The sequence below is a fragment of the Schistocerca nitens genome, chromosome 10, assembly GCF_023898315.1.
Source record: "Schistocerca nitens isolate TAMUIC-IGC-003100 chromosome 10, iqSchNite1.1, whole genome shotgun sequence".
Lineage (NCBI taxonomy): Eukaryota > Metazoa > Arthropoda > Insecta > Orthoptera > Acrididae > Schistocerca > Schistocerca nitens.
Window position 1 is genome coordinate 4,557,450 of NC_064623.1, and position 22,390 is coordinate 4,579,839.

Below are 22,390 nucleotides of genomic sequence, written 5' to 3' on the forward strand. Positions count from 1 at the left end.
CGGAGGCGCCACAACCACACCGCAGCTGCTAAGTCGGCAGCGCCGAGTAAACACGGCTGCGTCGACGCCGGCCGCAGTGTATACTGTACGTGCCCGCCACTCACTGCTAACAGGCGAAGGTTAATCCAAACTTTTTCTTTGAAAATGCCTTGGTATAATCTTGGATTACCTTCCAAAATCAGAAGAACGAACTGTCACTGCGTGTCCTAGCGAATTACACGTTTAGTAAGTCAGTCCCAGAAGCGTCCAGAAATTGACGGATGACGTTGTGTAGATGTACACCCACACAGACGAGGCTGCCCATTTTGAGCGGTCCTGCAGAAGGTACACAACACGTAACACTGCTGTATGTAGCTGACCGTGAGACATCTTCACAATTTTGTGTTGCCCAGTACATAAGTGTAGTTCAATCGTGTACCGTACGAAAAACGAACCTACAGATCCGATTGAGATCACGGAACAGAAAAGACTACACACTTGCTATTCTGTACAATTCACGGTGTTTTCTTGGTCTGGAGTTTATGAACTAAAATACAGCGCCTGTCGAAAAATATACAGGGTAGTCAGAGCCTGAAAAGTTTGTGAAGGTATTGCACGGTAGGTTGTGCTGAGAAATGAAGGTTGAAAAAAAAATATTGATACCTTGCGCCGTAGCCAAAGGGCTGTCCAAGACATTCGACCCTACCATTCTATTGCCAATTGAACCGGAGGTATGAGCTACAGAAGAATCCCGTTTTTTTTTTTTCTTTTAAAAGCGGCGGTTTGGGACATATTATTAGCGTATTTCGTTAGATATATATCATTCATCAACATCGTGTAGACGGCAGAGCACCATGGACGCAAAACTCTTCCAGAAATTACCAATCTTAGATAAAAACGTCCGGGAGGCCGTAAGGGAACCGGCGACCCGCATGTCCGTCTCCAGCATACGGCTGGCTCTCTCTCTCTCTCTCTCTCTCTCTCTCTCTCTCTCTCTCTCTGTCTCCCCCCCCCCCCCCTCCTTCCTACATGCAATTCAGGAACTAGAAAAATATCTCCAACCACAGTAAACGGAAGACTCGCTCGATCTTCAGTCCTTGGGAATATGCACTACTGCGATGTCATTCTATACGGGACGACTAGAGCTGGTAGCTAACGCTGTCGTGAGAAGTGTTCGTGTGCCACATTCGGCCGTTGATCGCGCCACTCCTGTGAGGACGGATGGTTCGCCAGCGCCCACGAACACGTTTCTCGTCCACTCGTGTCCAGAGTGCCTCTCGTCGCGCACGATAGACAGTCGTTCCAACACAGCAGTGAAAGCTCAGTTGAGTCCACCATATTGGTTGTACATTTTCTCGACGCTAAGTATTTCTCCATCTCCCTGTGCGTTTCAGCGATACGACGTACTGCGGAACAAAGTAGCCAGTAGCCAAGACTGAATTGGAAATCTGCCAGCAGCTGCTGTTTGCCGTGTTGCTAATTTACGTTGCGTGTTCATCACATTTTCTTTCTTGCTCTTTTGCAGGTGAGAGACTCCCCATTGCTGTTGCGAGAAGTGAAGCGCATATTCGTTGCTCTCCGTTCTGCATACGAGTAAGTAGCGTTTGTACTGTTACCTAGTCTAGTTGACAGTTTACTAGTAGATAATTGATGCTCACTGCGTTCATATCCGAAGAATTCGTGTTTTAGCGATATTGAACTAGCTCCCATTTCGCAGTGATATGCAATTATTAGACTTGTCAACCTGTGCAGCCGATACGAAACCAGAGCACAGGTAGTGGCAGAGGCGCCTGCATCTGCGACCTCACCGGCCCTTAGCGAGACACAGGAATGCGTCAGCAGGTTGGTTGTACACTGTCCCTCCTGGTACATTTACAAATCGTTCAAATGGCTGTGAGCACATGGGACTTAAAATCTGATCTCATCAGTCCCCTAGAACTTACAACTACTTAAACCTAACTAACCTAAGGACATCACACACATCCACGCCCGTGGCAGGATTCGAACCTACGACCGTAGCAGTCGCGCGGTTCCGGACTGAAGCGCCTAGAACCGCTCGGTCATCGAGGCCGGCTCGTACATTTTCCTGTGGCCTATTATACCGACCTGTTACGATCCTAGGAGTGCGTCTGTCCTTTTCTGCTAGTTTCTCCTGCTCTTACGCCTTGCCTGCGCGGAGTCAGTACGTTAACGTGGAGTCGGCACTGCTAGAGGTGCAGGACGGAATCCTCGTTTTGCCAACTATCGATGGCCCTAAAATATGTAGATTCTTCGACTGAAAAAATGTACAGTTTCGTATTGTGGTAGATTCGAAAATTTGGTATATGAAGCATATGGCAAAATACTGCCCTCTTTGTGTGCTGCCGTTTGCCAAAATCTGATATCAGTACCTTGAACCATTTAAGAGATATCAGGGATGGTATCAATATTTAACTTTCCCCTATCATTTGTGCACACAAACGGAAATGAGTACACTACATACAGTTCATTTTCTTGAGATTGGAGGTGGACATAGATCTTGGCGTGAAGTTTAAAGAAGAAAAAACGTTAGCTGCGTTTTGTATGCAGGAATGTATGACCCAATGTACAGCAAAAGCAGCCGGCCGAAGTGGCCGTGCGGTTAAAGGCGCTGCAGCCTGGAACCGCAAGACCGCTCCGGTCGCAGGTTCGAATCCTGCCACGGGCATGGATGTTTGTGATGTTCTTAGGTTAGTTAGGTTTAACTAGTTCTAAGTTCTAGGGGACTAATGACCTCAGCAGTTGAGTCCCATGGTGCTCAGAGCCATTTGAACCATTTTTACAGCAAAAGCAAATTCGCAGTGACCGATATTTTCACTATTCGAGTTTCGAAACTTCCTGGCAGATTAAAACTGTGTGCAGGACCGAGACCCGAACTCCTGACCTTTGCCTTTCGCGGGCAAGTGCTCTACCAACTGAGCTACCCAAGCTCCCAAGTTTCGTATCAGCACACACTCCGTTGCAGAGTGAAAATCTCATTCTGGAAACATCCCCCAGGCTGTGGCTAAGCCATGTCTCCGCAATATCCTTTCTTTCAGGAGTCCTAGTTCTGCAAGGTTCGCAGGAAAGCTTCTGTAAAGTTTGGAAGGTAGGAGACGAGGTACTGGCAGAAGTAAAGCTGTGAGGACGGGGCGTGAGTCGTGCTTGGGTAGCTCAACTGGTAGAGCACTTGCCCGCGAAAGGCAAAGGTCCCGAGTTCGAGTCTCGGTCCGGCACAAAGTTTTAATCTGCCAGGAAGTTTCATATCAGCGCACATTCCGCTGCAGAGTGAAAATCTCATTCTGGGTATTCGAATTTCGTTTAGTACGTTACTTCATGTTGCAATATAAGAGTAAGTGTGACCATTAACGAAATTGCAAAGCTGACGAATGAGGCTATGAGATGTGAGAAATTCAGTGTTTCACGGAATTGCTTCTTTAAAATGGTTTGAGAAAAACTGCAGAGCAGCTGGGGGCCGCGTGACATCGCCTTCCCTCGCGCGTCAGCCGGCGTTCTGTGTGGGGACCCTGTCTTCCCGGGCTGTGGTGTCACACGCAGCCAGCTTATTGCCCTTCTCCTCAACTTTGTCATTGAGTACTGTTTCGTTTTTTGGCACTTACACTCTCGGTGTTTTCAGTATTACATTTTTCGGTTACTTATATCATAGTTTTGCTGTTTAGTTTCATTATTGTTTTCATTTTCTCAAAAACAATGTACAATTCAAAGACGGGTGAGCCATTAAACACTGGGGCTACAATTATATTCTGCCTCCATAGTGTGTTCAGCTAGGAAAGACGAGGGTAGTGAAATGGTAAGGAATATTATAAAATTATGTGAGCCAGAAGCAAGGCAGGAAATTTTGGCTATTATAGTGTGAAACAACGTGGAGTCACGTAAGAAGTACGCGCCCATTTTTAGGTAATTTGAAGGCTGTATCAGTGCTATAGTGGCCGCTATAAAAAGGACGCATGGAAGTCACAGGTTATGTGGTGCCTACTTTCGTTAGTGACGCGTTTCGATTTGTACATTATCAGATTAACGAAGCTTAAGGATAACGATTCATACACAGGTATGGGGTCTTTTATCTTATCCATAAGAGAGTGCGAAACAAAGCTGATGATGTACATATTGAAACACGCCATTAAAGAAAGTAGTCACAACAGAACCTGTGACTCCCCATACATCTTTTCTAGGGGCTGTTATGGCACTGATAAAAACTCCAAATTGTCTACGTGCTTCCTGTTGCGCTGCCGCATCTGTATGATCTGCCACAAAAATTCCAGAAGTGGGAATTTCCACAGGTGTACCCCATTTGTGCTCCTGGTAAAAAGCGTACAAGTTTCACTGTGATTACGGATGTAATAAGCGATATTACACTGCGTGCACTTGGACGTCATATTTTGAGTGCTAGCTGGAAACAGTCGAGAAACCCTAACAAATGACAATATTTCAAATGGCGCGTAGTGTCGAGAAAAAGCGTTTCAGTGATTGCATACTCATTATCAGCATTAATAAACTAATCATACACAAGGCTACACAAATGAAGAAGTGATCGGTATTATTCCGTAAGAATGAGTATCCTGTAGCAGTGTGGTGATTTCATATATGTTATTCGTCGAAATGTATTGCTGACAGGCTGGCCGCGGTGGCCGAGCGGTTCTAGGCGCTTCAGTCCGGAACCGCGCTGCTGCTGCGGTCGCAGGTTCGAATCCTTCCGCGGGCTTGGATGTGTGTGATGTCCTTAGGTGACTTAGGTTTAAGTTGTTCTAAGTTCTAGGGGACTGATGACCTCAGATGGCAAGTCCCATAGTGCTCAGAGCCATTTGAACCATTTTTTTTATTGCTGACAAAGGGTGAACTAAATTCGTGACAATGTTTTTCGAACGACGTGAACCCTTTACCCTCACAAGGCACACCTGGCGACCTTCCATATTCTCAGCTGCTGCCAGTACACTGACCGTCGTGTTGTGCAGAGGATCAGCTGTTCACTTTTCTCAGTAATAACCTTTTTATTCGTGAATCAGACAGTGAGTTTGGCAAACCATAACCACTCCAACCAACGTCTGGCGCTTGCGCGTCACTACGCGTGAAGGACACACTCCTCATTATTTTTATATTTCTTAGATATATGAGAAGAAAATCCTTCAGAAAGTTTCCACTCCAGTCGTTCACTGTTGAAAATACGTTGGGTTTCGAGGGTTCCGACAGAATTCCAACAAAATTTGCGATTTATTTTTGTGTGAACTATTAACCTTTTCTCATTTGAAAATGTATCATCATTTATAAGTAATGGCTACATTTCTCTTGTTGACGGGTTTAATTGTACTCCTTTCGCTACAACACAGCGTAATTTGCGTAAACACACGTTCTAGCAGCTATTGCGACAGATTCTCGGAACAGTGTGCCTCATTAAGAAAGCAGCTGGCGAACAGAGAAGTAAATAGCTTACAGGAAACGTCATTGTGTCGGTTTACAGTAACGTAAGAGTAGAAATTTAACGTTTATTTTCGTGCCGGGAAATTCTCTGTTAATTAGCTGTTGATAACATTCAAAAATTTAGTACTGGATTCAGGAAAAAAAGTGTGTAGCTTTTGGTATGTTGCTGTAGATAAGAAAGTTCTGTGTGTTGGTCTTTCGACAAAATGCTCTCTTCCTTGTGCATTATCATTTGACAGAATCTTGTTTCGATACCTCGACCGATTCAGGAGAAGAAAACCAATGTGGACTCCGTGTGCATACCGGGGGGAGTCATTCCAGATGTGGAAAGGGTCCTTCCGGATGCCATGAAGGGTACGGGGTGCAGCCATCTGCAGGTGGTCGCTCATGTCGGCACCAATGATGTGTGTCGCTATGGATCGGAGGAAATCCTCTCTGGCTTCCGGCGGCTATCTGATTTGGTGAAGACTGCCAGTCTCGCTAGCGGGATGAAAGCAGAGCTCACCATCTGCAGCATCGTCGACAGGACTGACTGCGGACCTTTGGTCCAGAGCCGAGTGGAGGGTCTGAATCAGAGGCTGAGACGGTTCTGCGACCGTGTGGGCTGCAGATTCCTCGACTTGCGCCATAGGGTGGTGGGGTTTCGGGTTCCGCTGGATAGGTCAGGAGTCCACTACACGCAGCAAGCGGCTACACGGGTAGCACGGGTTGTGTGGCGTGGGCTGGGCGGTTTTTTAGGTTAGATGGCCTCGGGCAAGTACAGAAAGGGCAACAGCCTCAACGGGTGCGGGGCAAAGTCAGGACATGCGGGGACCAAGCAGCAATCGGTATTGTAATTGTAAACTGTCGAAGCTGCGTTGGTAAAGTACCGGAACTTCAAGCGCTGATAGAAAGCACCGAAGCTGAAATCGTTATAGGTACAGAAAGCTGGCTTAAGCCAGAGATAAATTCTGCCGAAATTTTTACAAAGGTACAGACGGTGTTTAGAAAGGATAGATTGCATGCAACCGGTGGTGGAGTGTTCGTCGCTGTTAGTAGTAGTTTATCCTGTAGTGAAGTAGAAGTGGATAGTTCCTGTGAATTATTATGGGTGGAGGTTACACTCAACAACCGAGCTAGGTTAATAATTGGCTCCTTTCACCGACCTCCCGACGCAGCAGCATTAGTGGCAGAACAACTGAGAGAAAATTTGGAATACATTTCACATAAATTTTCTCAGCATGTTATAGTCTTAGGTGGAGATTTCAATTTACCAGATATAGACTGGGACACTCAGATGTTTAGGACGGGTGGTAGGGACAGAGCATCGAGTGACATTATACTGAGTACACTATCCGAAAATTACCTCGAGCAATTAAACAGAGAACCGACTCGTGGAGATAACATCTTGGACCTACTGATAACAAACAGACCCAAACTTTTCGACTCTGTAAGCACAGAACAGGGAATCAGTAATCATAAGGCCTTTGCAGCATCCCTGAGTATGGAAGTTAATAGGAATATAAAAAAAGGGAGGAAGGTTTATCTGTTTAGCAAGAGTAATAGAAGGCAGATTTCAGACTACCTAATAGATCAAAACGAAAATTTCTGTTCCGACACTGACAATGTAGAGTGTTTATGGAAAAAGTTCAAGGCAATCGTAAAATGCGTTTTAGACAGGTACGTGCCGAGTAAAACTGTGAGGGACGGGAAAAACCCACCGTGGTACAACAACAAAGTTAGGAAACTACTGCGAAAGCAAAGAGAGCTTCACTCCAAGTTTAAGCGCAGCCAAAACCTCTCAGACAAACAGAAGCTAAACGATGTCAAAGTTAGCGTAAGGAGGGCTATGCGTGAAGCGTTCAGTGAATTCGAAAGTAAAATTCTATGTACCGACTTGACAGAAAATCCTAGGAAGTTCTGGTCTTACGTTAAATCAGTAAGTGGCTCGAAACAGCATATCCAGACACTCCGGGATGATGATGGCATTGAAACAGAGGATGACACGCGTAAAACTGAAATACTAAACACCTTTTTCCAAAGCTGTTTCACAGAGGAAGACCGCACTGCAGTTCCTTCTCTAAATCCTCGCACAAACGAAAAAATGACTGACATCGAAATAAGTGTCCAAGGAATAGAAAAGCAACTGGAATCACTCAACAGAGGAAAGTCCACTGGACCTGACGGGATACCAATTCGATTCTACACAGAGTACGCGAAAGAACTTGCCCCCCCCCCCCCTTCTAACAGCCGTGTACCGCAAGTCTCTAGAGGAACGGAAGGTTCCAAATGATTGGAAAAGAGCACAGGTAGTCCCAGTCTTCAAGAAGGGTCGTCGAGCAGATGCGCAAAACTATAGACCTATATCTCTGACGTCGATCTGTTGAATTTTAGAACATGTTTTTTGCTCGCGTATCATGTCGTTTTTGGAAACCCAGAATCTACTCTGTAGGAATCAACATGGATTCCGTAAACAGCGATCGTGTGAGACCCAACTCGCGTTATTTGTTCATGAGACCCAGAAAATATTAGATACAGGCTCCCAGGTAGATGCTATTTTTCTTGACTTCCGGAAGGCGTTCGATACAGTTCCGCACTGTCGCCTGATAAAGTAAGAGCCTACGGAATATCAGACCAGCTGTGTGGCTGGATTGAAGAGTTTTTAGCAAACAGAACACAGCATGTTGTTATCAATCGAGAGACGTCTACAGACGTTAAAGTAACCTCTGGCGTGCCACAGGGGAGTGTTATGGGACCATTGCTTTTCACAATATATATAAATGACCTAGTAGATAATGTTGGAAGTTCCATGCGGCTTTTCGCGGATGATGCTGTAGTATACAGAGAAGTTGCAGCGTTAGAAAATCGTAGCGAAATGCAGGAAGATCTGCAGCGGATAGGCACTTGGTGCAGGGAGTGGCAACTGTCCCTTAACATAGACAAATGTAATGTATTGCGAATACATAGAAAGAAGGATCCTTTATTGTATGATTATATGATTGCGGAACAAACACTGGTAGCAGTTACTTCTGTGAAATATCTGGGAGTATGCGTGCGGAACGATTTGAAGTGATCATATAAAATTAATTGTTGGTAAGGCGGGTACCGGATTGAGATTCATTGGGAGAGTCCTTAGAAAATGTAGTCCATCAACAAAGGAGGTGGCTTACAAAACACTCGTTCGACCTATACTTGAGTATTGCTCATCAGTGTGGGATCCGTACCAGGTCGGGTTGACAGAGGAGATAGAGAAGATCCAAAGAAGAGCGGCGCGTTTCGGCACAGGGTTATTTGGTAACCGTGATAGCGTTACGGAGATGTTTAATACACTCAAGTGGCAGACTCTTCAAGAGAGGCGCTCTGCATCGCGGTGTAGCTTGCTCGCCAGGTTTCGCGAGGGTGCGTTTCTGGATGAGGTATCTAATATATTGCTTCCCCCTACTTATACCTCCCGAGGAGATCACGAATGTAAAATTAGAGAGATTAGAGCGCGCACGGAGGCTTTCCGGCAGTCGTTCTTCCCGCGAACCATACGCGACTGGAACAGGAAAGGGAGGTAATGACAGTGGCACGCAAAGTGCCCTCCGCCACACACCGTTGGGTGGCTTGCGGAGTATAAATGTAGATGTAGATATGAGGGATGTTACGAATACTTCACCCTCGTGCACGTGCGATCTAAAGTGAGTGTACTACATAAAATCCGTTTTCTCGAGATTTGAGGCAAGCCTGAAGAAACAGACAATATGCTTGCTGCATCTCATACACAAGAACATACGCTACACAATATCATAAGGACCCGTATTTTTCGTTGCAAACTTTTCGAATTTCTCGCATGTCTTACTTAAATGCGAATATCACAATAAGTATGACCATTAGCGAGGTGATGTGGACTTCACGGTAAAGCTGACACATAAAGTTACAGATAACGTAAAAATAGGCGATTAGTTTCTGTGGAATCGTTTGATTCAGTCAGCGCAGTGCGTCGGCAAAGAATGATATACGGGTCTCAGTATGCGCACGGCGTGCTGTCACGTGCGGAACGTGATGTCGCGCCACTTCGCACGTGCTACGCGCGTGTCAGCCTGAGAGCGGGTGTATTAAGGCGCCCCGGTGTGAAACCGACCTGGGCGCTGAGGAGGACGCGGGCAGGTCCACGTCCGGGTGCCCCCCGCCCCCGCACGCGACGCCGCCTCCCCCGCCCCCAGGCGCCGGCGGCGGAATGCAGCGGGGCCGCTGCAGCGCGCAGATTATTCCTGGCGCGGCTGCTCGGGCCACGCGCGGACCGCCTGCATCGCGGCAGCGGCGAGCAGTGAGTGGGTAGCCTACACGTCACTACGCCGCTCCCTACTGACCACTGTTGAGGTTCCGCGTTACCCAAGTTTCGAAACTTTCTTATTCTGTAAGCGACGACTGTTCGGGAAGTGGACCACTAGGTCGTCCGCAGCGAGCTTTAAAACCAAACACTTGTGTTCAAAAATGCGAAATTTGACGCGATGGTTTTCGTTGGAAGTATTTTTCTTTTGTTACTAATTTCGTGAATGCCTAACTCGACAACAGTGCATCGAATTGCGTACTTCAATTGTTCCGTAGAGTGGGTCGGGGGAAGATCCCCATCTTAAGGTTTGGAGGATCAAAAGGTGAGTTAAAAGTCGGCAGTTCAGGTTCGCCAATAAAGTGGTTTTCACTGAGAAGCCTATTCTATGTAGAGGGCAGTTGGCGCCACGCTACCATTAGTAATTATGCGCGTTCTGAATATTTTTATGAGCAATGTAGTTTACGTATTTCACTCCGAGCACAGCGGGGTGAAATGCCAGTTATTTAGGAAGCAGATTTCAGTGCAAGTTTTGTGCGTTTATAATACAGTATAGCCAAGTACATAATTGGAAAAGCTAATTATAAAGAAGAAAATATTAAAGAAATATATAAATGCATTTAAGAAGCAGCAAGTAATATGATTGCGTCTAGATGAAATCAGTTTTATTGCACAGTTACTGCACACTGCAATTCTGTTGCAAGTGCCACACTGAATCCAGTCCTCCTGTCGTCCATTTTTACCGCATTAGTTCGTGGCGCACGTCACAATATACTTACTGTCATTTCCTGATCTGCTTGCTTCACTAATCCTGGACTAACTTGGAGCGGATGTCTTGCTTTTAATTCTCTGTGACCCAGATCTCGCATCTTCTGTTCGATCCTGCTCTGTGAGAACTTTTAGCTGTTTTTCTTCTTCTCCGGTTGGAAGGTGACGAATCTGAGCGAGACACAGCAGTGATTTGTACAGAGCGCGCTCCTGCCGCCGGCTCACTCCCGGTCCCCCCTCGTCGCGTATCTGTGGGGGAGGAGCCCCGGCCCGCCCCCACCCTCTGCTGCGGCTCTAGCGAGCACTTCCGTAATTCCAAGTGCCTCCTCCGTAACTCTTCCCGGTTTGCGTGGGTACCAGCCGCAGGCTTCAAAACCAGACTGAGCTGTGGGCGCAACAGCAGCTTTCTTCCGTGCTTCACTGGGGAAGACCGGGAAATGTGCTCTTGAGACTTCACGTCCAGGATGAGACAGTGAAAGTCCAGTTGCGCATTGCTCCGTATATAGCTCGTTTCCGTGATTTGAAAACACTCCTGTCAAGAGGCCGAAGGTATTGCGTTGAATGCGGAGCCAAACAAATCGTGATCAGTTTCCCGTAGCAAGGTCTCGAATATCTGGTTCGGTAGTGTGTGAGTACCCACCGAGCACCAGGAACACTTTTCCTTGTTTCCTGGGAATAAACTGCTCTTTCATCACACTCATCAATGTGTTAGAGTTCACATACCCTGATTTCTCATTAATCGTTCAGGCTTCTTTCTCTCACCTTCAAAAAATACATCCTGGAGGAATGAAGTTGCCTTCAACATTGCACCAAGTGACAACCTTTATCATTTCTCGTTCTACTCCGGAAGTTACTTGATACGGAGTAGAAGGACCCCTTTGCAGTATCAATTTGACCTGGGTTCATCGCCGGCCGGAGTAGCCGAGCGATTCTAGGCGCTACAGTCTGGAACCGCGCGACCGCTACGATCGCAGGTTCCAATCCTGCCTCGGGCATGGATGTGTATGATGTCCTTAAGTTAGTTAGGTTTTAGTAGTTCTAAGTTCTAAGGGCCTGATGACCTCAGAAGTCCCATAGTGCTCAGAGCCATACGAACTATTTTTGGGATTCATCTGGAAGCTCTTGAGTACTGCTTGAGCGTTTGGGATCCCTATCAGGTCGGATTGAGAGAGGACATAGAAGCAATTCAGAGGCGGGCTGCTAGATTTGTTACTGGTAGGTTTGATTATCACGCGAGTGTTACGGAAATGCTTCAGGAACTCAGGTGGGAGTCTCTAGAGGAAAGGAGGCGTTCTTTTCGTGAATCGCTACTGAGGAAATTTAGAGAACCAGCATTTGAGGCTGACTGCAGTACAATTTTACTGCCGCCAGCTTATATTTCGCGGAAAGATCACAAAGATAAGAGAGACTAGAGCTCGTACAGAGGCATATAGGCAGTCATTTTTCCCTCGTTCTGTTTGGGAGTGGAACAGGGAGAGATGATTGTAGTTGTGGTACGCGGTACCCTCCGCCACGCATCGTATGGTGGATTGCGGAGTATGTATGCAGATGTAGAAGCCAGTTTCGTCCATGTTGTACAGGTGCCCAGGTTTATCCAACAAACAATTTGCTGTTAATGCATCCAGGACTAAAGACAAATACGCTCCAATTGCTTCCGTATTCATAGTCATTGCCCTTTCAATAGACGCATTGCGGCTTTTTCCTTGCTAGAGGTAGGTCACGTTTCAGAAAGGCCTGTAATCAATCCCAGCCTGCCATGTTCTTTCTTTTGAAGAAATTACATTGCTTTCCGCAAATTGGAATACCAGCCAGCATACAGTTTCTCCGGCTGGTGGAAATACACACATCTGCAAGTTCCTTGCTTGGGTGACCAATTGTTTCTCCATCTCTTTACCAAGGGTACATAACAATAATAATAATAATAATAATAATAATAATAATAAACCCCGTGGAGGCTCGGGAAAAGAATAGGCCTCCGGTATGTTCTGCCAGTCGTAAAAGGCGACGAAAAGAACAAACCACTAATAGGGCTAACCCTCCTTTTAGTGTGATTAGTTGGTTCAGGACAGAACTAATGAAGCCTCGGACAAGCGCTGTCATGGTCGGGGACGACGCTTGAACCCTATGCCCGCCCACAATGGTAACGACACTGCTAGCCACACGGAAAATGATTTAAATCCAAATAGAGGTGTTTTGCAGGATATGCTTCCTCCAACCACTCTAGAAGGAAAACAAAGACAGAGGATGAGATGGTCAGATGAAGTTAACGGACGCCTCATGTTCTGTTATTACCAAGCAACAAACTTAGGAACCAACACAACTGGATACAGATCACAAGTATACACAACATTTATTACCAGATACCCAGAATTAAAATTTTTAACAGAACAACGACTAGCTGATCAGATCCGTGTAATAATTAAAAATGACAGGATACCCCAGTCAGAATTAGAAAACATCAAAGAACAAGTACAACAAATACTGGAACAAAATAATGTGCAATCAGAAGAAGAAGAAAATACAGTAATGGACTCAAACATCCCAGACCAAACAAACAAAGAACACCACACATCAATTAAACAATCAGAGGAAAACGACATCTTAAGACAGCCACCAGAACAAGCACAAATAGAACATGAAGTGACACACACGTTAGATATAGAAGAAAAAATTCAGCTAACGTATATAGAATACAAAGACACAAATACAGACATTAGACCATTCTTACATAGACCACCAAATAACACACAAGTCGAAACAACAATAAAAACTATCAACACAATCATACACAACAAAATAAATGAAAACACAACTATGGAAGAGTTACAACTACTGGTTTATATAGGAGCACTCACTACACTAAATATACACACTTGGCAGAGATCAGAACCAACCAACACACAGAAGAAACTCACAAAACCAGCATGGCAACACAGGCTACAGATCAGACTAGAAAAACTGAGAAAAGACATCGGACAGCTAACACAATTTATAAGAAATGAAATGTCAGAAAAAAAAAACGAAAAAGGTTAGGTAAAATCTCACAACAAGAAGTGATATAGCAATTAGATGAAAAGAAGCAGAAATTACAAGCATTGGCCAAACGACTTAGGAGATACAAAAAAAGTGAAAATAGAAGGAAACAAAACCAAACATTCAACACAAACCAAAAGAAATTTTACCAGACAATAGATAACACACACATTAAAATAGACAATCCACCAAACATAACAGACATGGAACACTTCTGGAGCAACATACGGTCAAACCCGGTACAACATAACAGGCATGCACGGTGGATACAAGCAGAAACAGATACGTACAAGATGATGCCACAAATGCCTGAAGTGATAATTTTGCAACTTGAAGTCACCCAAGCAATTAATTCTACTCATAATTGGAAAGCCCCTGGAAAAGATAAAATAGTAAATTTCTGGCTAAAGAAATTCACCTCAACACATTCACATCTAACTTATCTGAAACCTAAAGATCAAGCAGACACAGCAAACCCAGCTAAATATCGCCCCATAACATGCCTACCAACAATATACAAAATATTAACTTCAGTCATTACACAGAAATTAATGACACATACAACACAGAACAAAATTATAAATGAAGAACAAAAAGGCTGTTGCAAAGGAGCACGAGGATGTAAAGAGCAACTGATAATAGATGCAGAGGTGACATATCAAGCTAAAACTAAACAAAGGTCGCTACACTACGCATACATTGATTACCAAAAAGCTTTTGATAGTGTACCCCACTCATGGTTACTACAAATATTGGAAATATACAAAGTAGATCCTAAATTGATACAGTTCCTAAACATAGTAATGAAAAATTGGAAAACCACACTTAATATCCAAACAAATTCAAATAATATCACATCACAGCCAATACAGATTAAGCGTGGAATATACCAAGGAGACTCATTAAGTCCTTTCTGGTTCTGCCTTGCTCTGAACCCACTATCCAACATCCTAAATAATACAAATTATGGATACAATATTACTGGAACATACCCACACAAAATCACACATTTGCTATACATGGATGATCTAAAACTACTGGCAGCAACAAAACAACAATTCAATCAATTACTGAAGATAACAGAAGTATTCAGCAATGATATAAATATGGCTTTTGGAACAGACAAATGTAAGAAAAATAGCACAGTCAAGGGAAAACACACTAAACAAGAAGATTACATATTGGATAACCACAGCGACTGCATAGAAGCGATGGAAAAAACAGATGCCTATAAATATCAAGGATACAGATAAAAAGTAGGAATAGATAATACAAATATTAAAGAAGAACTAAAAGAAAAATGTAGACAAAGACTAACAAAAATACTGAAAACAGAATTGACAGCAAGAAACAAGACAAAAGCTATAAATACTTATGCTATACCAATATTGACCTACTCATTTGGAGTATATAGAATACATCACATACATTCAGCAACAGAAAGATTCGCATTAAGCAGAAAGGAAGGAGGAAGGGGATTTATCGACATAAAAAACCTACATTATGGACAGGTAGACAATTTAAGAAAATTCTTTCTAGAACGAGCAGAAACTAGCAAAATACACAAAGCAATCACTCATATAAATATATCGGCTACACCACTACAATTTCATAACCACCTCTACAACCCTTTAGACCACATAACATCAACAGATACGAAGAAAGTAAATTGGAAAAAGAAAACTCTACATGGCAAGCACCCGTATCATCTAACACAGCCACACATCGATCAAGACGCATCCAACACATGGCTAAGAAAAGGCAATATGTACAGTGAGACGGAAGGATTCATGATTGCAATACAGGATGAAACAATAAACACCAGATATTACAGCAAGCACATTATTTAAGATCCCAATACCACAACAGATAAATGCAGACTTTGTAAACAACAAATAGAAACAGTAGATCACATCACAAGCGGATGTACAATACTAGCAAATACAGAATACCCCAGAAGACATGACAATGTAGCAAAAATAATACATCAACAGCTTGCCTTACAACATAAACTTATAAAACAACAGGTTCCCACATACAAGTATGCACCACAAAATGTACTGGAGAATGATGAATACAAATTGTACTGGAACAGAACCATTATAACAGATAAAACAACACCACATAACAAACCTGACATCATACCCACCAATAAAAAGAAGAAATTAACACAACTAATCGAAATATCCATACCAATACAACAAATACACAAAAGAAAACAGGAGAAAAAATTGAAAAATACATCCAACTGGCTGAGGAAGTCAAGGACATGTCGCATCAGGATAAAGTTGACATTATACCAATTATACTATCAACTACAGGAGTCATACCACACAATATCCACCAGTTCATCAACGCAATACAGCTACATCCAAACATATAGATACAACAACAGAAATCTGTAATTATTGACACTTGTTCAATTACCCGAAAGTTCCTAAATGCAATGTAACATATACCGGACAGTTAAAAGGAAGTCACGCTTGATCAAGGTCCGCGTCACCTTCCATTTTTAACAAGACTTAACGTCTGAGACAAGAAAGAAATAATAATAATAATAATCTGATCGTTATTCGTCACTGAGAAAACTTTGAAGCAAGTGGAAAAGTGCAGTTCGATCACCCTTACTTACCATACAACAACTTTGTCTTCGAATCGTTAACTTTTAATTGGAAAAAATATTGCGGTGGGAAACTATTCTAATTTTCCTCCGTAGTGAAAGAAAACGTTGTAATTAATAAATAGTACTTACTTTGTGGGCCCATGCTTTCTTTCATCGTTCTTCATTAGACGCCGTTTGAGACTTCTGTGTTGCATGATGTATTCTTGGGAACCTAGAAAACAATTCATTCCACAAGTTCTAAATGTTCCCTATTACGTACTACTCATTTCCTATTAATATAAAGTCTGTGTAGGCCAGGCGAAAAATTCGGCATCTTATGCCGAGAGAACAGTGACCTCCCATGGGAGGATCGGCAGTACGGTCGCTGTATAGCAAGCGCGGGTGGCAACCTACACTTGAAAATAATTGGGTAGGGCGTCAGTAGTAGCTCTTACCTTGCATTTGTTGGTTTCGAAGCCGACAAACAGTTAACACGGCAACATACGGATCGGCCTTTGCTGAATAGAACACGTCGCGGGTGCGTAAAGACTGCTGTCACGATCTGTCTCGGTGCTAGGGAAACGTCAGCTTTTGTTAGGCGCCACACACCGACCCATTCTACCGGTAACCTTCAGAAAAGGCTGCTCACGTTTGCTTCGCTTCATTGCCCTCGGATTTGCCTCAGCAAGAAATTTCTTGAAGGTGGGTCAAAATCGATGGTCGTTCGAAAAAAACATCGATTCTGTACCCGACCTTATTGATTGACCGACTGACTTACGGTGGCGTGGAATCAGCCATCCTTAGGTACAGCGAAAACTGCAGACATTCTATTTCGCGCAAATGTGTGGTTGTGAAAAACTTGTTGCCGATTTCTTCCGCAGAATTTCACTAACAACAGGCTTGTTTCAATTGACGTAAGGAAATGCTCAAACAAAGTCCACCGACGAAATACAAAATCCGTATACGGCACCGTAAGATATGATACCCGCAAGAAAATAATGGCTCGTTTCTTAGGTTAGAGTGCATATTCTGCATGTCGCGACCATTACTGTGGAGCATTGAAAAACAATGCTAATTAGTATACAACAGTTTGCTTGCGACAGGGCTTCGATAAACTGGGGAAACGCAATGGAAAACTGTGCACCATTTTTTTCAGTTATCGCAATGTGAGCTGTTGTTCAGTAGGAAAACGCTGGTTTTCACGTAAAAAAAAGCGTCGACAGCGATTTTCATTATGTTAAGAAACTTTTGACTGCTTCCGAAACGCTGTTCAACCTTTTAGCCGACCTGGACCACTCTGGTAGAAGTTTTTGGGCCACACATGACATACAATAACAATAACCGCTGGGGGAGAGTGAGATAGAGAGAGAGAGAGACCGACTAATGAGAGGACAGTATCTTATGCCAAGACGAAACTTTTGTTTATCGCAACTTTCCATAAACAGGATTTTATGTTTGTTTTTCGTTCCTTTTTTCCCTGTCGTGTGATACGAGCTTGCTTCTTGTGCCGCAGTGATACCTGCCTTACGCCAAATGCGCCCCTTGTAGCATAACTTGGTTCTGTGTCCGTCCGACTGTTAAAAACCCCTTTTTTCTCGACAACGGGTAGACTTATCGAGTTGAAATGTGTCTCTCATACTGAGGCCAACGGTCCCTTGGTTGTGTAAAACTGTCAAGTTTCTATGGCAATTCAGTCAAAAGCTACGACCATTTATGTCACATATGATCTAGAAAACTCACTTTTTCAAGACTTGTAGGGTACTTCCCGTTGGCGCAGAATTATTAAATTGGGCAAGAAGGAAGGTTTCGCTATACAAGTAAATTAAAAAATCCGAAAGTTGCTAATTAGTAATTATGTGAGACGAAAAAGATATTTCTTTCCTCGTTTGTTATCCGCCATCAAAAGTAAAACATTCTGGAACCGATATGTTGCCAGTGTCAGTGTCGATAACAGGCGGCGGCCGAAGTGTCCGAGCGGTTCTTGGCGCTGCAATCTGGAACTGCGCGACAGCTACGGTCGCAGGTTCGAATCCTGCCTCGGGAATGGATGTGTGTGACGTCCTTAGGTTAGTTAGGTTTAAGTAGTTCTAAGTTCTAGGGGGCTAATGATCTCAGAAGTTGAGTCCCATAGTGCTCACAGCCATTTGAACTATTTGATAACAGTCGAAAATGGTCGAAATTCTGGATTCCCGAAATAAATGAACTGTCTGTATATGCACAATTAAGTTTGTACGGAACCCTGAGTGCGCGAGTTCTGCTGCCACCTGGCCAGGTTGTGTTTTTTTTTATTTTATTTTTTAACACTCTTGGTACAGGAATAGCTGTGTAAGACGTTAACACAATTTTTATTTGCGTAACAGTTGATTATGTCGTAGTTAGTGTACCACAGTGAGTCGAGCAGTGCATTTCAGGCGAGGTGTGGGACCTCCCTGCGAGGCGTGGCAGGGCTGTTTCCTGTTTCAGGGTTGGCGGAGGCCGCTGCCTGGCTGCCTCGTCCCCAGGTGAAGCAGCGGGCGCGCCGAATTACGTCAGCGGCTCATCGTTTCTTCAACTGGTACATTCATTGCAATTTCTTTCTTTCTTTCTTTCTTTCTTTCTTCTTCTTTCTATTTTTTAGTTTTTTAACAGTGAGAATCTACCTACTTTACACTCGTTATTTACGTATGTATTAATAAAAGTAACGTCGAGCTCCCTCGATGTTACTGTGATGTTGATGCAACATCCTTCCCAGTTATACTGTAGCTCTGCCGGATACGTGTCATTCCTCCGGACGTAATGCTGTAATAGTCATTTTATTCCTTCTTCACTTGAAAATGCGGTAAGCTGCAGTGTGGTCAACGATAAATTGGGTAAAGAAGTTGTAAGATCGAAAGAAGGAGACAAAAAGGTGTGCCAGAAGTAACGGGTCCACTGTGGTGGCAGCAGCCTTCACTTACTGCGGTACGTCGTAGAGGGCCGCGTGTTAGCACTGAGCTCCGCCTCACCGTTCATAACAGCACAACCACGACACAGTTGGCGAAAAAATAGCCTTAACGTTACAACACTGTCGAGGAAACGTAATATGTATGGAAATAACAAGTATGAGGTTAGCACAATCTTAGAATTAACTTATCCAGTTTAGCGTTGACCACGCTGCAGCTTAGCACTTTTCCACGAAGAAACAAAAGTAACTATTAGAGAGCAGGTTTGAACACAGAACCCTTACATTCGGAGTAAAGGCACTTAACCAGCAGGCCACAGTACATCTGGAAAGTACGTTGCATTAACATCATACTAACGTCGATGCAACTCATTTTTACGTACTTTTGGTAATACGTATATGTAAATAAAGGTGTATAGTTTGTAGATTCTCACTTTCAAAGAAAGAAAAAAGGAGAAATCGCTTCCAGAATTGCAGTGAATGTACTAACTGAAGATATAACGAGACGCTGATTTAATTCGTCTCTGCAGTATCACGACACTGTGACAACAGAGACATACATCGGCGCCTCCGGTAGTCCAGAGTCCCCACATCAGTCCAAACGCCCTCCCAAGCATGGGTTCATATTCACAGGCCAGACTGCGGAAATCCACTTCCCGTCTTCCCGACTGGGAACACCCTCTACCCCACTCCCAGCCTGCTCGGTGGTTGCTGTTGCCGTCTGGCCTGCCCTGTGCAACCCACCCATCACCGTGTCTGGATAACCGCTGCAGCCCGCACCCTCTCCATGCTGCTCACTGCAGCCAAGGCCCATTATCCATTTCGTAGTGACAGACCCCTGACTTTGAGCTCATATTCTGGTCACATCGCATTACGAACTTCGACGTATTATACTGGCCGGAATCGTGGAAATGTCTATTTTTATTTAGTGTACGAATATTACATCTAAGTTGAAATTGGGGCGACATATGCGGTAATATTTAAATTTCTAGCTTTTTTCCACTAGTCTCAACTTTAAGGAGGCATAAAAATCAGATCGTAAACAGGAGAAAAATTTTCTTTGCACAGTTGAAGGACACAACGTACCTCTATTTCGCTATTTTTTGATTAATCGTTTCATCGCTATAATGACAAACGCAAGATGCTGCGATCGAGTTCACCGTTGTAGCTACGGCGTCGGAGAAGGCACTGGTTTTAAGCTTGAATTTTTATCGGTTACATCGTACAGATTAATTCATGAATACTTCTCGTGTTTCTTAGATAAGAGTTCGTACAGCAAATGTCAGTAGCCGCAGTATATGCGCTGCTCCGGTGGAGCTTAGTTGTCACACCAGCGCGCCGCCAATGTTGAGGAGTGCGCCATAGACGGCAGTTCGTCAGCAAAGAGCGGCAACTTCTGTAGTCGCATTCCAGCACAGCATAGCCGCGTTCAGGTTTTGTTGCTAGCAGAGGGAAACAATACGGAAAATTGCAAATAAATGCACGATATGCAAGCAGCTCACAATAGCTGAACAGTTGTGTAGCACATTATACAGTAAATGGACAAGTCGCTTAGCTCGAATAAATTTGGCGGTAAAAAATAACTAAAATAAAACGTACCTTAATCGCTTTCGCTGCTAGCTTAGGTGTCGTTGCTGCTATTGCGGTCGTCTGCTTGGATCACCAGCGGTTCTGATGCTGTGTCAAGACAGTGGGCTCTTTGTGCATAACTGGTTTCAAGTCTGCATACATGACTCACTGAATTCCTCCAGACACTTTGGGGAACACTTTCTAGAGCGGAGCGACACAACTGTAAAGTATCATTTATTTTAAAATCCTTGTTCTGCTGTGCTACCTTGCTCTTGGCAAATGCTATAGTGAGTTCAATGGCGTTCAGTTGGCAGTGAGCTACAGGCAACCACAGAAGTTGAATCACCTCGTGCACCGATCACCAGGTACTTTCCAAAACGTATTCCTGCGTCCTGAAGTGCCATCCCGCGTGTTCCAGTAGGCCAGCCTCAGTAAATTCCTTGTGTGATGTGGCATTAGATGGAAGCTCTGTGTTACTGCTTTCCATCCATTCAGCAATAGAATCCTTTCTCCACTTCGTAGATAGATTTCGTGATAATGGATTTATCATCTCTGATATGGAGCCTGATCTAAAACAATCGCGTAATTTTTCGAGAACGCTCCTAAACCACTCTTAGTAGCGTCTTCCGTTCATTTCAGAATGATAATCTGCACCTCCTTTTTGCCCAATAAAACATAAGTCAACATTTTGCACGAACCAGCCTTCGTTCCCAATGTGGCACATTATAATCATTTTTCCAGAACTGGACGGTGTTTGAATTGTTCCTTTCCAGCCATATCACTCTACAGCACTTCTGTGATAACCTAAACATCTTCTGATGTTTAAGCTATTTTTTGTTCGTGCTAACCAAACTTTCTGGAGTGATTTTGTTAAAGGATTCTAAATAATATTACAAGTTCATATTTGTTTCTGTTACATGTGCGCAAGTATCTCTAACGTATCATTAATGTTTGATGTATTTGTTCTTCGTATTAGAGATCCGTGAAGTTTTTTTAAAAAAAATATATAGTCCTGTTGTTGATCTTACTTTAAAAGTTCTGGCACTTTAATAAATCTTTGCGCAATCATTTATAGGTTGGATATACAGTTTCTTATCCTAACATATTTGTAATAAATAGTCCATCCATTGTTGCGAAAGTGTCTTGTTTCTCGCAAGAACTCGCCTCTTTTTCCTGCTACTTGGTTATTTTCCATAAGCACAGGTTTTTGTTGAACTTTTTGTATCTGAAGCCCAATTTTCGAATAGTACGCCCAAAGGTTGCTTCACCCATTTGAGGAAAATCTTCCACTTCAGTCGTCAACTTTTCCAACTCATATCTAACTGTTGGAAACTGCTTTTGCACACTGAAGCCGTGGATTTTTCTTCTTCTGAATTCCTGCTTAAACTCGCCCAATACATACTTCTCTCGCCTCCTGGACTCGCATTCGGGAGGACGACGGTTCAATCCCGCGTCCGGCCATCCTGATTTAGGTTTTCCGTGATTTCCCTAAATTGCTCCAGGCAAATGCCGGGATGGTTCCTTTCAAAGGGCACGGCCGACTTCCTTCCCCATCCTTCCCTAATCTGATGAGACCGATGACCTCGCTGTCTGGTCTCCTTCCCCCAACAAACCAACCAACCAACCAACTTCTCTCGCCTGCCAGAACTCATTTTTTAGTATATAAGACATGGAGTTTCTTTCTATTCTCTCGAAATTCGCTCCACTGTACCTCCGCTAATACCGAGGCATTCGGAATTTCTCTTTACTGGCTCTGATACGGAACTGCTCGCGACCTGTTCTTTTTCGGCCTCAA

The 22,390-nt window shown here is 43.8% G+C and overlaps 1 long non-coding RNA gene across 1 annotated transcript in view; it reads left to right on the forward strand.

Annotated features, from left to right (window-relative positions):
- Positions 1-22,390, forward strand: part of LOC126210437 (uncharacterized) — a 130,970-nt gene that overhangs the window by 8,711 nt on the left and 99,869 nt on the right. The window contains exon 2 of the long non-coding RNA XR_007540674.1: positions 1,505-1,572. This is a non-coding gene — a long non-coding RNA (uncharacterized LOC126210437). The remainder of the gene's footprint in view (positions 1-1,504; positions 1,573-22,390) is intronic.